The sequence below is a fragment of the Numida meleagris genome, chromosome 7, assembly GCF_002078875.1.
Source record: "Numida meleagris isolate 19003 breed g44 Domestic line chromosome 7, NumMel1.0, whole genome shotgun sequence".
In the NCBI taxonomy this organism is placed as follows: domain Eukaryota; kingdom Metazoa; phylum Chordata; class Aves; order Galliformes; family Numididae; genus Numida; species Numida meleagris.
Genome location: NC_034415.1, coordinates 14,661,330 through 14,676,179, shown reverse-complemented (window position 1 = coordinate 14,676,179; position 14,850 = coordinate 14,661,330). Strand labels below are relative to the sequence as shown.

The 14,850-nt window shown below is 41.7% G+C and overlaps 1 protein-coding gene across 7 annotated transcripts in view; it reads right to left on the bottom strand.

Moving 5' to 3' along the window:
* ZNF644 (zinc finger protein 644) overlaps positions 1 to 14,850 on the bottom strand; it is a 77,335-nt gene that overhangs the window by 36,923 nt on the left and 25,562 nt on the right. The window contains exon 1 of one of the 7 annotated variants that reach the window (XM_021404176.1): positions 14,663 to 14,681. The exons of the other annotated variants lie outside the window; for them this stretch is intronic. The gene's annotated coding sequence lies outside the window, so the exon portion shown is untranslated. Of the gene's footprint in view, positions 1 to 14,662; positions 14,682 to 14,850 lie in introns of those variants that run through there. 7 annotated transcript variants of the gene reach the window in all.

The following is a 14,850-nucleotide window of genomic DNA, read 5'->3' as shown; positions in this document are numbered from 1 at the left end:
TTCTCTCATCATTATACTGTCAGCAAAATCTTTCCATTACCTGCGCAGTAATTACCTCAGCCCTTTAGCTGTGGAACTCCTCTCCTCCAGTCTGAATCACTGCATATTCCTTTGCTATATCATCACATAAGCTTTATACACACAGCACACCAAAATACAGGGACCTGCCTTCCAACCACACACAGACAGTCACACGAGACTGGGCCTACTTTACAGAACTTGGTTGTGGAATTTTTAGTCCAAGTTTGCATATTTAGTTTCTCAGTTGAAAATAAGTAATGAGAAATCCAATGCAGAAAGCTCCTTCATTCAAGTGCTCACTTCACTAAGTTAACAAGGGCCTTAATTTGAAAGCATGCATTGTCTTTTTATTTTTTAAATACCAGAGGCAGCACCTTCCGTTCACTCATCTTAATACCCTGGTTCCACTTCCAAGTTCATTTTTAAAGTAACAACTGTACTGCTGTTAGATGTTCGTAGCGTCATCCTCTCTTCTGCAAAGCCCCCTGAATGTCAATAAGACACGAAGGAGGCAAAGCTGCACATAGGAGCCACAAAGTGTTCAAGTTTTGTGTACACATTGGTGTGTCCTTTTGTGTGTAACAAAAAGCAGCAACATCCCGCTGCCCAAATGCCTGTTCTTACATACCAAGCATTTTTCTACAGTCTTGAAAATTGCAATTCATATATATGGCAGACGTTTGTGATGCAGTAAGTGAGGCAGGACTCCACTGAAACGAGTTAGAATGCTGTTCTGTACAAGACAGTAAATGGGTGGAGTAAGATTGTCCAATACTAATACTACACAAGTACATTCGAAGTAAATACAGCACGCACAGTACTTAAGAAACACCATGCTGTAAGTATAAATACTTGCATTCTAAGCCTTAGGCAACCATATACTTTAGATGGATACCTTGGGCCTCCTTAATTTCTCACTAACAACCACTGAATATTCTTTCCTAAGTCCCCTGAATACAGAACCATCCATCAGCTCCTCCTCTACCGACAGATGCGGTGCCTGGACAGCCGACAGAGAACTTCACAAGGCATTGAAAGCACTGCAGATAAGTAGGATCTGACACACTATACAATGCACTCCACACGCACTGGACTTGGATGGAAAGTAGACAGTCTATTACCAATCTATACCAACTCAGCCCACCACCTGTGGAACCCAGGCACACACAGCAATGCATCAACTTGTTTTCACACATTCACTGCACTTCACACATCTCCTTCCTGACTGACCACTTCATGACATTGGCACACAATGTCAGAGGCAGATGGTGGTATGGCAGTAGAGGCTGAGCCGTCCCACCAATATCCCGTTATGTGTTGCTGCCGTGTTACAGATGGCAGTAGAGGGGCACTCTGACAGAATGGCATCTGGCATGGAAGTTTGTAAGAAGCAAAGGGGTGTCAGTGAATTCCTCTATGTCGAAAAAATATGGCAACCACTGACATTCATTGATGCTCGTTGAACATTTACGGAAACCAATCAGTAGACGTGAGCGCAGTGGGCGCTGCGTTTCAGCAGTGGCGACAGTGGGTCTCCGCCACTGGAGCAGATTGTTACGAGTGCAGCACGTAGGATCTAGTCACTGCTGGTGAAAATGCACAACTACTGGTGGTGACTATGTTGGAAAACAATGTTTTCTAGCTGAGAATCTGCTCTATCAGATGTTGTTATTGTGCTCTTTGCATCTGTTGTAGTTTCCACGGAAATGAATAGGATAAAATAATAAATAATCCAGAGCAACCTGCATAGTTTTCTTTTAAACTTACTACTGAAAGAGATCACTTGCTCTGTACTTTATCTTCCTGCAAATTGTTTTATAACAAGAAAGTAATTAGTACAATTGAAAACCATTAAACAATTTATTTTCTGCAGAAAACAGCAGTTGAAAAAAATTTCACTACAAATTGGTCTTTCCAAAAAAATAAATTAATATTCTAAAACAAGATATTAATGGTTGTTATCAGGCTTCCAAGTGGATTTAAATCTATTCCCAGTAAGGTCCTTTTTACCTAGGAGCAGCACCTCACACAACACACCTAATAGGATGAAAGCAGCACATTAACAGTCAAGCCATGTTGTTACTGTAGCAACAATGATTTTGGGTAGCCATTTTCTTCTCAGCTTTAGCGCTGCTCTGACTCCAGCAACTCTTACTACAAACTCTGTTTAAACCCCAAGGCAGCAAATCACTCAAGTTCTCTCTCTGGCTACTCACTTGAAGATATCTCACTGCAGACTACTTTATTTAGTCAGATGTACTTATCTAACAGTATTCTCTAATACTGTACTCTACAAAAATTCATTTACATTAATGAAAACTTAACAGCATAGCAGTGCACTTTCAAAACAACTACACTTAAGAGACTAAACAGTTTGTTGAAGCAAGACCAGTGTCATGGTTTTATGATTTTTGGTTACTGGCATTTCACATCATAACATCATGTAGTGTACTGGGAGTTAAAGAGTTAATGCTCCAGTTCCGTGGATCGTGGATAGTTGCGGGTACCTAGTTCTCAGAAGAGAAGAACTACTACATTCCCTAGAGGACTTTGCTGCCCTGTTACCATTTTGGTCAGAGGGAAAGATAAAACCCTTTGCAGATCACGAGACGTACCCTCTTCTTGTCCCGTCTCTCGTCCCGGCAGCATCTCGCTCCCCAGCCGTCTCACCGTTGGCATCAGAGTAAGGCCTACTTTAATTTTGGACACTCTCTCTCACTTTATTAGATTTATTAGCTTAAATTGTAATTATATTGTATTACATTGTGTTATTTTGCATTCCGGTATCTTATTTAGTAGATTAGTTTGTTTCTCCTCAGATCGTTGCCGCTGCTTTGTTTTTTTAGGCCCATCTCCCTACACTTTTTCCCTTTTCCCTTTCCTGGGGCGTGGGTCCCCCACCCCATTAGCCACGGAACCGGGCAGAACACCCGTAAACCGCTGACAACGAGCAATGTAATTAATTATTTTAACCCATGGGCTGTAAGAACGCAGTCCAGTACAAGGTTACTCAGGTAGCAGTGTGCTTTCCATCTTTACAGGAGCAACCACTGAAAAATCCTTCTCAGATCAGAGATTACATAATCAAAGCAGGCGCTGTAGCCAAAAGCAGTTTCTTAGTAGATTCACATCTCCCCGGATTTTCTGTTTAGAAAACCTGAGACAAAAATAGCGTGCGTGCTCACTTCCAACTCCTCGACATTTTTGCAGTCTTAAAATGACAACACCTGAAACACTTTCGTTGCTTTCTTAAGACTGCAATGCTGTTTTTAGAAAAGGCTTAGCCTAAAATCCTGCAGCTCAAGATTACTGATAAAAGTGACATTTTTCATAAAATCACACACGTGTTTGGGTTGGAAGGGACCTCAAAGGCCATGTAGTTCCAACCCCTGCCATGGGTGGGCTGTTCCCCCCCCAGCTCAGGCTCCCCAGGCCCCACCCAGCCTGGCCTTGAGCACCTCCAGGGATGGGGCACCCACAGCTCCTCTGGGATGTGTCAGTGCCTCACTGCCCTCATAGGGAAGAATTTCTTCTTAATATCTCATCTATATCTCCCCTCTTTTAGTTTAAAGCCATTCCCCCTTGCTCTACTACTACACTCCCCAACAAAAGGTCTCCCTCCAGCTTCCCTGGCCCCCTTTAAGTGCTGGGAGGCTGCTACATAGTCCCCCAGAGCCGTCTCTTCTCCAGGCTGAACAAGTCTAGCTCTTCCATTTTCTCTTCACAGAGAGGTACTTCAGCTCTCTGATTTCCATTCCCTTCTCAAAAAAACTTCTCACAACAGCAAGCAATGGTGAGAGAGCACTAATAAGCAAGTGAAATACACACTTCTTTCTTAACAATAATGGAAGAACAGGCTACATGAGTGTTTCTGAAAGCTACCTATAGGAATTTAGCATGACTATCCCCTACTAACCAGGGTCCTAATTCCCAATGCAGCTCCTCACAGGTCTGCTCTAGCCGAATGTGCAGCTGGGCTAGGATCACAAGCTCTAAGGCCTGCTGCATCCGGCAAGGCAGCATTTCTGACACCACCCATAGACAGTGATGGGAAAGGGAATCTCACGCTGATAGCCTTAGTGGGAGTGTGTTTTCCATGCATGTGAACATGAAAAGTCTTAACAAAACACGTGCTTATAAACTAATAAGTATCCTGGGGGTTTATGCTGAACTATGAGTTGGTATGGCTGAGACGTTTTATCCTGATATCCCTACGATGACAACCTCCAGCAGAGGACAGAGCAGACACTCTGGAGCGTTAGCATCTGTAAACACCACAGCTGACTCCCACAGTGCCTGCTTATCAGAGGGCCAAGCTGCCACTCTAAGCAGTGCTCCAGAAAGAAGAAAACTACATAAAACAGTCACCTAAATATACATATTCCAATACCAGCATTCTTCCTGCAATAGTTTCATCCAAATAAAATACACATTTAAAAATGTGTTTTATACAATAGGATTCAACTACTGCTCATCAGATTCGAAAAGAAGGTACAAAATACTTTGCTTTCTACATTCCATTCCTTATGACTATGAAAGACCACTCTGAGGAGTCACACGTGAGCAATGTAAAGCCTCCATTTCACAGGAGCCTGCTTTATGAAGACACAGGACTGCTCTCGGTGCTGGGGTCAAGTTGTGCTCTGCAAGTTCTCAAGGCCAGGGTGGCTGGGATCTTGAGAAACCTGATCTGGTGGAAGGTGTCCTGCCTGTGGCAGCAGGGTTGGACTAATGCGCCTTTCAACTCAAACCATTCTGTTATTCTAAAGCAGGTGCTACAAAATGGTTTTTCAAGTAAGTAAAACCCCGTTCCTCACTGAGCTACTCAATGCTCACTCTTGGTTTGGCAGCACTTCAAGCTTCCAAAACTGTCCATCACTCACATAAATGACACTCTCTTCAAACTCACACCCTTTAAATGTTTGTGGAGCCTTGCCACCCTTCCTTCACATACACTAAGTATACTGGGTTTCTTTGCACTGTCTTGTTATGCATTTGGCCTAGCTTCTTCTACCTAGCAATACAGGTACGCAGCCAATAAACTGAACCAGCACCTACAGTCAAAAGGTCACAACATACCTGGCATGCCACAGAGAAGAAAACCCATTACAGTCTGAGTGTTTGGCCACTTATTCGCCACCTCCTTAAATATTCCATTATGGTCACAAGACACACAGCGCTACTCATATGAAATACTGATCTCATGATAGAAGAGCTGAAGTCTTCATCATATGAATGGATTACAGCAACAAATTACCCTTATTCTGCCTACAGAAATCCATCCTTCTGGTATGCTCCTCAAGTTGTAAAACTTTCAGAAAAGGCAGGAGCAGAAAGCAAACCGCATTAGTTATGCTCGTCTGCGCACAGCCAGCCCGCTGGCTGCAGTTAGGCGCTTGGTCCAGTTGGGACTTAATAATAAAACACACTTTCTTGTCATTGCTCTGGTATACGGCCATTTAAGTTCACTTTTCCTAACGAAAGCAGATTTTCCAACCAAATTTTCGACAGTAGCTCAAGGAACAAAACAGACATGAGACCACACTCTAAGCCAATTTTATAGGCTTTACTTTGGGTTACAGGAGACCACAGAAGAGCTGAATTTGCACTGGCTAAGGTTGCATGCAATCAACATTATGAAACATACATACATTTGGCACAAGTTACACGTATAACCATTCCATTTCAGAATATAGATATGATGACAGTTTTTTTAATTGAGGCTAAGAAACTTGTATGTTTCCCATGTCTCCTTAGCACCTTAAAAAAGCACACAACCAAAAGAAAAATACATTTCTTCTATCAAGTAAATAGTTTATTTAATTTGCATGAATAACTTCAAAACTTCCTAAAACAAGTGCAGGTGAGCACCTAAATTAAAGGAAGCTTTGCCATTGGTCTTGCACACCCACAATTAAAAAAAGATCTGATAATACCTCCTGCAAACAATTCGTACATATTAATTAACACATCCCAAACAACTGTCACTGAATTCAACAGATGTTTCCTGCACACTTTTAGGCCCCTAAGTAGGGTTAAATATTCAACCACTGGTTGGTCCCAAAACTATCATCTTCATTTGGAAGTTTTATAAACATACACATTTAGATTTTCAAGCTTACCTCCACTGTTTCATATTTGCTTTCATCTAGAATGAGGAAGAAACTACAAGCAATACTAAATGCTTAGAGAATATCAACAAATCCCTGCCTATAGCAGGGGGATTGGAACTAGACAATCTTAAAGGTTCCCTCCAACCCAATCCATTCTATGATTCTATGAAATGCAAATTATTCTGGTTTAAATACATGAGAGAGGAACTTTGACTTAAGTTTAAGGACAACATAAAGGAGCAGACTTCATCAGAGCAATTCTGACAAAAATGCTTAGAACTGGATCACTTCCTATTTAACCAACTTTAAGCAACACAGAAAACAAAAGCCTAGAATTAACTACACTCCAGAATTTTGTTAGAAGTACAGAAATACACGAGGTATTACTAAGGCTTCATTTAAGAAACAGCATCTGTATCCTAGATTCACAAAAGAAAATTCAAAGAACAAATAAAACAGAAAATGAAGGAAGTTACAGCAAAGAAGGGTCAAATTCCTCCACTAGGCTTGGGAATACCCTAACCAAGCCTATTCCTTGCCTATATAAGCCTATCAGAAAGTTGCTGGGAATTCACAATATTTAGAGGAAAACAATACAATATTTGTGTCCTTACGTTTTTTAAATGAGATATAGGCCGTCATAAACCACTCAGATTCATGCTGAGGACAAGACTAAAGGAGAGAGGGGTTGACTTTGGTGTTTTTCTTTTCTCAACTGGAAGGGTTGCCCTATTAAAAACAAAGTGTGAATTCTGAATTAAAAGTATTGGTAACAAAAGGTTACGCTTCATAGTAGTACTTTAATATTTATGCATTCTTTTAAAGAAGTTGTTGATTAACATCATACAACTTTGATTTTCACATCTGAATGCTAAAAATCTCCTTTAAGATCAGGAAGAAATGCTAATGAATCAATAGTGACAGAAGACAGGAGGAAAAAGGACAACGTTAAGCTTTTTCCTGATGAAAATGGCATTCCAGATGACTTACTATAGAAAAAAAAAGAAAAATAAGAAAGAAAAGATAAAACTATTTGGAAGAATAAAAGCAAAGTCTCAGGAAGATAATTTTGAATAAAATTACCCTGGGTCCTAATATTAATATTACTAAGCCGGAAGATTTTGTTTTAAGATGATAGAAACCACAATACAAAGGACCACTTCCAATCCTTCCTCTTTGGTATTTTTACATCCCCTGAAAATGGTAGGCACCAGCACACTTCAGAATCAGCTTACTAGGTGAACCTAAAGCTAAGTTTATTTGAAATACATTAAACACAATTTCAACTAAAACAGTGCCCAACATCCTAAATATCAAAAGGATCGTGTCACAGAAACTGAACAAAACCACTTTTCTCTAAATGGTTTAACAGGCAAAAAACCAAACAATTCCCCATTAACACTCCAAACACTATTAGGAAATTTTCAGTTGTAATATTGCAGTACTTTGCATGCAAAAGTACAAATCCATCCTTCTAATTCCCTCGTGCATTTTGCTAGATTTCTGAGGAGACCACAGAACTTGGACATCTTCTCATTTTTTCTAAATGCCAATAAATTATCCTAGACAGATATTAATTTAGAACTGCATCTTGTTCCATAACACAACGCCCTTACATTGGAAAATAACAAAAGAGGATTTGAATTTCTTGTCTCTATATGAATGTTTATAAAGATTATCTGGATAGATAGGAAGAGGAACACAGACACACAACTCCTGAAATGATTACAAAAAACAACATCTCATTTTTTTTTTTAATAAAACCTTGCGATAGTGCCACCTGCATACCTTCTTCTCTGTTCACCCGTGTTAGACCTTCAGTAGACTCAGAAATCAGAATTCTGAATCAAGAGCAGAGATGCAGAACACAAGAGAGTACTACACTTCTCAATTCCCACTACCCATTTCAACATTTAAAGAACCATCTGTGTTGAAAGATATCTTTCAAGGAGGCTGCAATCACTTTTCTCTGGAGGATCAAAATGGGAAAGCTTTTCCTCTTTTAGACATTTCTAAAGATGAATTATCACTGTACCTGTATGGTATTTTTTGAAATAGCATGACACTTCTGTTATACAGTAACTCAAATGGTTTCTCCCAAGCAGCTCTTCTATTTTTGGTTCCCTTCCTTCTTCTGAAGAAATAAATAATGCCTGTTAACATACATTTCTACTGGTACAATGGCAAACAGCAACAGCACACTTTCAATCACAGCAGAGCGGTAAAACTGGGAAACAAGATTTTTGTGGGCAAGCTGTCCTCCTCTCCAAACCTTGTACATACCAGGAAAGGAAAGGGACCCCCTAATCCCCGCGTAGTTTCTGCCACACGCACAGCAGTCAGAAATCACGGTGAATTTATCCGCTGAGTCTCGCCACTCAGAAAGTTTGGGAACAGAGGCCAGTAATTTACAGGAACACGCAGCAAAGGTCCGTGAGAATCACTGCTGAAGCAGCTCGTGAAAAAGCCTACCGTTTCTCATCACTACGCGTGTCACCACCATCCAGCACATTCAAGGCTTTATAAGGACACGGACACAACTGCTAGCCCAAAGCGCTTAACAAGCCAGACAAAACAACCTTCTGAGGCTTCTCCAAAACAGAGATGCAGAAATTTCCAGCATGCTGTCTTTACAGTCTTCTTTGGTTTACGTACCGCACAAGCAACTTTTCCACCTCACTTTCACCTGCACTTCAGTTGGCATATGAGGCAAACAGCATTCTCTCCCATTCTGTAATTGCACCAAAGCCTCCAAGGCTGCTGCTCACAGCTCACCTCAGTTCATTTACCATCACGTGGCCTCAGCACTTAAACTCTCTCCTTTTCTCCAGAAAAAAAACTCATATTTTTTTTATGTTACTAAGTACCTGAGGAGGAGGCAATGACTGGTGTTTTGTTTTCAACTTAATAGAAGACAAAAAAACTGTTTTTGCAGCACTTTCAGAGCTCTAACCTTTGGTATAAATTTTATGCATTACAGTTGCTTCTGCTAGATGCAACAGGTTCTTGGTTTTTAAAGCACTGCTCAAGAAAAGATTGATTTCACTCGTGCCTACACATATACAAAAATCTAGAAAAAACACAAACAAAAAGGAAGTCAGCAGAAAGGCCGAGTACCCGCTGCACAGCCAGCTGCAAAGCTGGCGCTTCCCACTCGCCGACAGCACAAACACTCCGGGCTTTCTCACAGAAGATACCTTCATAACAACTACCCCACGAAAACCAGCGCTTCTGTGGGAAGAAACAAAGTTATTTATGTCAGAACTTTTCAAGCAAATGTTGTCCTCTGTTGAAAATATACTTCTAATACCACATCAACTTAGAGTAACTGATGAAAAGCTTTCATAATTAAATATTCTCTCTTTCCTCCTTGACTGTTATCAGAGGGGCACAGAAACCGAAGTCGTTACTGGAGGCTCCCTAAGAGCATCTATAGCTTCTTTGCAAACAAAATAATCATAAATACATTAAACTCTTTGATAAACTACAAGTCCTGTTTTGGTGCGTGGAAACCTAGTTAAAGGATTAACACTTTACGATTTTCCTACCTCTTTTGACTGAAAAATGATTTTTTTTAATACTAAGTTAATAGCAGAGACAGTTTCTGAACCTCTGCAGACATGAAGCTGTTGCTTATACCTGAGTATGACAATGAAGAAAGATACCAGCAGCAAACATTGTAAACATTAAGGGCTTTTGTAGAAAGAGAAAGTCAAGAATTATTTCAAACTGGGTAACTTAACGCTCCTAGAAAAACTGAGTATATCAGAAGCAAACAGCAGAAATACTCAGAGGACTGACACTCAAAGCAAAAAGTCAAAGATGAAAAAAAGAAAAGAAAAAAGAGAGCAATCTACCAAGCAAATAGGCAAAACCAAAACCAAACAAAACAAAACCAAGCCACCCCCCACCAGCCTGCTGCCTGCAGCCAGACAAGAAACAGATACCCACCACTTCCTACCAGCAGCACAGGGCCATTCCACCACTGCCATGCTTTACAAGCAGACATAAGCAACAGTTTTCCCAAAGAAGCCCCCTGACCTCCTGCTGGATGTCTCCACTGGAGAGAAATCTCAAGTGGAAAGCCCACCGCTGTCCCCCTGAAAAAGCAGAACTGGAAAGGTGGATGGGGTAAAGGACAGCTCGTTATTCAGCAGACAGGTAGGAAGTATTCAGTTACTACTCTTCAACATTACAATGAACACACGTTAAAGAATTCCTCACTCTTCACATGAGCTAAAAAAGAAAAGATCAGGTAAAAGGTTGTAAATAAAGTATTTTAAACTATACAAGACCTACAATTTGCATCTTCCTTTGCTTGTGTTCTACTGTTCTGTTGGCGAAAGCATTCTTACAGGGCAGTGCTAACAGTCAGCCCAGAAAATGGGAGAGCTGGAATAATCTCAGTTCTAGTCTTCAGCTACATCTGGACCAGTCACTAAAGCACTTGGAATTCCTTCCGTGCCATGTCCTAAGATGCCTCCTTCCCCATTCCAGCTGCTTTGTTAAGAACTGCAACACTAAAGGCAAAATAAAACCATGTTTAAATTCTCATGAAATACCAGCCCTTTATAAAAAAACATCTGACTGTAAGCATCACAGACTGCAACTTCTACCTTCATTTTCCTTGAAAATGCAGTAAGTCTTTAACTCTGAAGTTTGTGAAAGTGCGGTACATATCCAACTTGCAATGTTCGTCATACAAAATTATTACTACGCGCCGACAACAGGCCTGAAATGTTCCCAAGCCCAGTGATCTGACCTTTGCTCTGAGTTAAGCAGACTTCGTATCCTCTGGATTAAGTTTCAAGAAATACTAAATTTCTAAATAATCCATCACCCTTCAACTAATCTCTTACTTACATCTCTTACTTATATGTAAGATTAAGCACTCAGTATCAATCAGTGATAACACCAGCTAGAGATCTACCTTTCCCAGTAGCTGGACTTAGCAGTTCCCCTACCAACAGCATCACAATCACATCGGTGGGAGGAAGCACACTCTGCATTACCAAGCTTGCTAAGAAACGGTCAGTTAATGTTTAGCGTAACAAAAACAAGAAAGACACACTCTCACTGTTAATTCACCACCCACCTTCCCCCCTTCAACCTCACTGGCAACTTGAGGGTGTTGCAGCAACAACTTTTCAACCTAACAGCTGCTTGGTGCGGCTGGACAGTGACAGAAATGCAGCACAACTAGATACTCGTTTTTATTTGGGTTATTTCCTTACTTTAGAATTTTAAAAAGCTTGTTCTCCTTCAGTGAAGGAGATTTATGAGTGAGTACAAAAGAATTACCCGTAGACTTTACACCAGGATTAAACGCGCACTGCATCGCTCACTAGGTAACATGACTGATCCTGTGACCATCGTGTTCTCTCCGTTTTTTTTTTAAATGCACATTCTACGTCTTTGCAAACTCATTACATGGCCCCTTTTGACAGACAGCTGCATCTTCAGCATCAAATTAAATTTTGTATAAACAGTATTACTGTGTTGTAGAGACGTACCATACTGGGGTCCATTTTGGATGATTTAAGCAGCGAGGGAAATCCCAGTGACTATTTCACATCCTCGTATAGCAGAAAGAAGCCTTTTCTACAATGCAGCAAACAACGTGGGCATGACAGTTACACCACCCTGCTTGTGTGAATTCTTTGCTATTAGCTGACACAAGTTTTGATTTAAGAGACATGTTGCATACAGGCATAAAAGATTTTTCTTTAATTAAGCATAAAAAGGGTGTTTTCCAGACCACAAATTACAGGGAAACCTTTAACCCTGTTAGCCCAGTAGTATCTACATGTATCAACCAAAATGACCGACATTCATAGCTTCCTTGGGTAACTTCAGCTCTTTTGCCAGCAGCTGTACAAAGTTTGCATCTACATCCCCCCCCCAAAAAAACACGCAAGGAAAAAGGCTCATTATCAAAAATCTGCTTATTTTTAGAGTGCTCAGGAGGATAAACAACGTATTTTGAGAGAAGGAAGACTTGCTTTGCTTTGTTTTACCAGGAATTTCTTCACACTCTCAAGTTGTTTGGACACAAATTTCAGCGGAAGGAAACATGCTTTGGAGGCTCTGCCAGCCTAAATCAGTTTAAAAGTCAATTTAAGTGAGTGCAACTTTGTTCAGATATAACCCAATTTTACTAAAAGTTTTCCCACATCTCTCAATACACAGTACAGAATATCAAAATGCAGAGCACACAGGGAATAAGTTCAGTTTGGCTTAAAATAACCATAGCATTAGAGTGGTGTATTTGGTATTGAAATAATAGGGGGAATTAAAAGCAATAATCTCAACAGGTAGCCCGCTAAAAGTGGCATCATTTGAAGGTTGCAGAATACAAAAAGCTGTTTTAAAGTACAAAAACGTGCTGACAGTGAGCTCCCAACCAGCCAAACCAACCAGGCCAGTCTGCAACTGCTCAGAGAACCTCCATCCAAACCAGCCTTGGGGGAACGCGACACAACTACTCCACATTTTGTCCCATTTTAACTGCTAAGATCTTGTGCAAGCTGGTAAAAAACCTGAAAGTGTTCAAGGTTAATAGATGCGTGAGCGTGCATGTACTCTATTACTACAAAGAATCTTATTCTCTTTCCAGTTGTTTTCTGCAGAGGGCTCGAATTAACAAAAAGTTTGTGCATGAGTAGGTTGTGCAAGCACATGCAAGTGTAAGCACAAACCATTCCACCAGAAATTCCCCTGACAGCCCAAGCCATACCGAAACTCAGCCTGCACTGTTATTTTAAAGTGGAAGGCACTACCACTATTGTTTAACATCCTGTTAATTCAGTTGCTGATGTTCCCGCTTCAATCAATTGTTGCTCTGATAATTAACTTCACAAGGATGCTTCACGTCAACAGGGCCTCTTCTTCCTACAGCTCAGGTCACCTACTGAGATTTCAAGGCCATACCGATCACTTTTAGCATTCCCTCACAAACTTCTATAGGGATTTTCCTAGGCATATACTTTCGAGTGTTACTCACTGCAGAAGAGATGCTGGATTTCAAGAGATTCCAAAAAAAAAAAAAAAAAGGTGAAAATAATACTTCTGCCCTGATATTGCTAAAAGATATTGCCAAGGAGTATTTTCAGTATGACAAAAGATAGCAAAAGAAAAGTTATTTCTGTAAACAAGGAAGGTTTTTACTGGTGAAATTAACATCCTCCTACCCCCCAAATGTTTCCTGTGTAAATTTTTAAGTAATAATAAAAAACCTTTATTTAACTTAGTGCTAAGTGTTGGAAGAAACTATTTTAAAGACAATGTTTTGAAGACTCTATTTTGGCTGTTATTCATGCATAACCCTGCACTGCATCCCTCTGCGGTTATATTTGACAGGTCTGCATCATCAGCTTTGATGGTAAGTCAGTGTAATAGGATTGTCACACTGCACGGCTCCTCCATGCACCCTACTTAAACCCCTCTCCAATAAGGAAATTGCTGCATTTTCTCTCCATGTAAGTGACCCATTAAAAGCTCCTCAGGATCTATTCTGCATTGCCTAATCAGTTCATCTGCTCTGCCCTCAAATCACCTGCTTCACACAAGTCAGGCAGCGAAGGATTTTATACAGAAGAAACACATTAAATTGTCAAAACTTAAATGTACCTCTTAAATGCAAAAAACGCTTCACTTAAAGCCTTGCTTTGTAATTTGAATAAAAAATTATTTTACAGTTTTTATTTTAAAAACACACTGCATAAGCTTCTCAGTAAAAGGTACAATTCCTTGATGGAATTCCAGAGATCCTTATCTCTGGAACACAAACCTCTCCAAGTGTCTGTCCATGTGTTAATTCATTAAGCTATACAACACGAAATGGCTTCTTCCTCTAAAATCTGGTGCACATTCATTCCCCATATGAGTTGCAAAGTGAAGTTCCATGACACAATCTTCATAATTAAATTATGTGCTAGGAGGAAGGGGAGGTGGAAACAGAATGTGACTGTAGGTGAGATTCCGCTTAAAGGGCCAGAGTTCTACAGTACCGATGGAAGCCTGCTTGGATGTACCGAGTTTGTTTTTTGCTACCACCATGACTTGTCAGTTTATACAGCCCACATTACCCCAATGCAAGTACTTCTGAAAGAGTAAAGGTTGTATACAGAGACGCATGACGACAGCAACTTCGCAGATTTTGCACGATAAATGACCCTGGGCACGCTGGTGCTCACCGCTGCAGCCCGATGTAACACAAACTTTGCCCAGAAGCCCCCGCCCCACGGCCCGGGTGCCCGCTGCTAACTTCGGCATCGCTGCGATGCGGCACCGCGCCGACGTCAGCCCCCGGCGGGCCGGGACCGGCTCAACCTTACGACCCACGGTGACCGCCCAGCTCCAAGCCAAGAAGGAAGGGAGCGGGCAGGCACCGCGCGTCACGGGGCCGGCCAGAGCGCGGCGGGGCAGCGAGCTTCCGCGACCGGAGCCGGCGGGACCACGGCTCCGCCGGAGCCCCCGGGCTGACCCCGGCCACCCGCGAGCCACGGCCTCCCCCCGCCCGGCGTTACCTGCACCCCGACCCGCGGCCGCCCCCGGCCCCGCCGAGGCTGCCCCACCGCTCCGCGCCTGGCAATGGCGGCGGCCCGCTCCCCCCGCCCCGCGCTCACTGGCTGCGCCACTTCATGTGACCGCGCAGAACCCTCCTCGCACGGCCCTTTGTGTCCGGCCCGGCCGGAGCACCGGGAGGCCGCCCGCC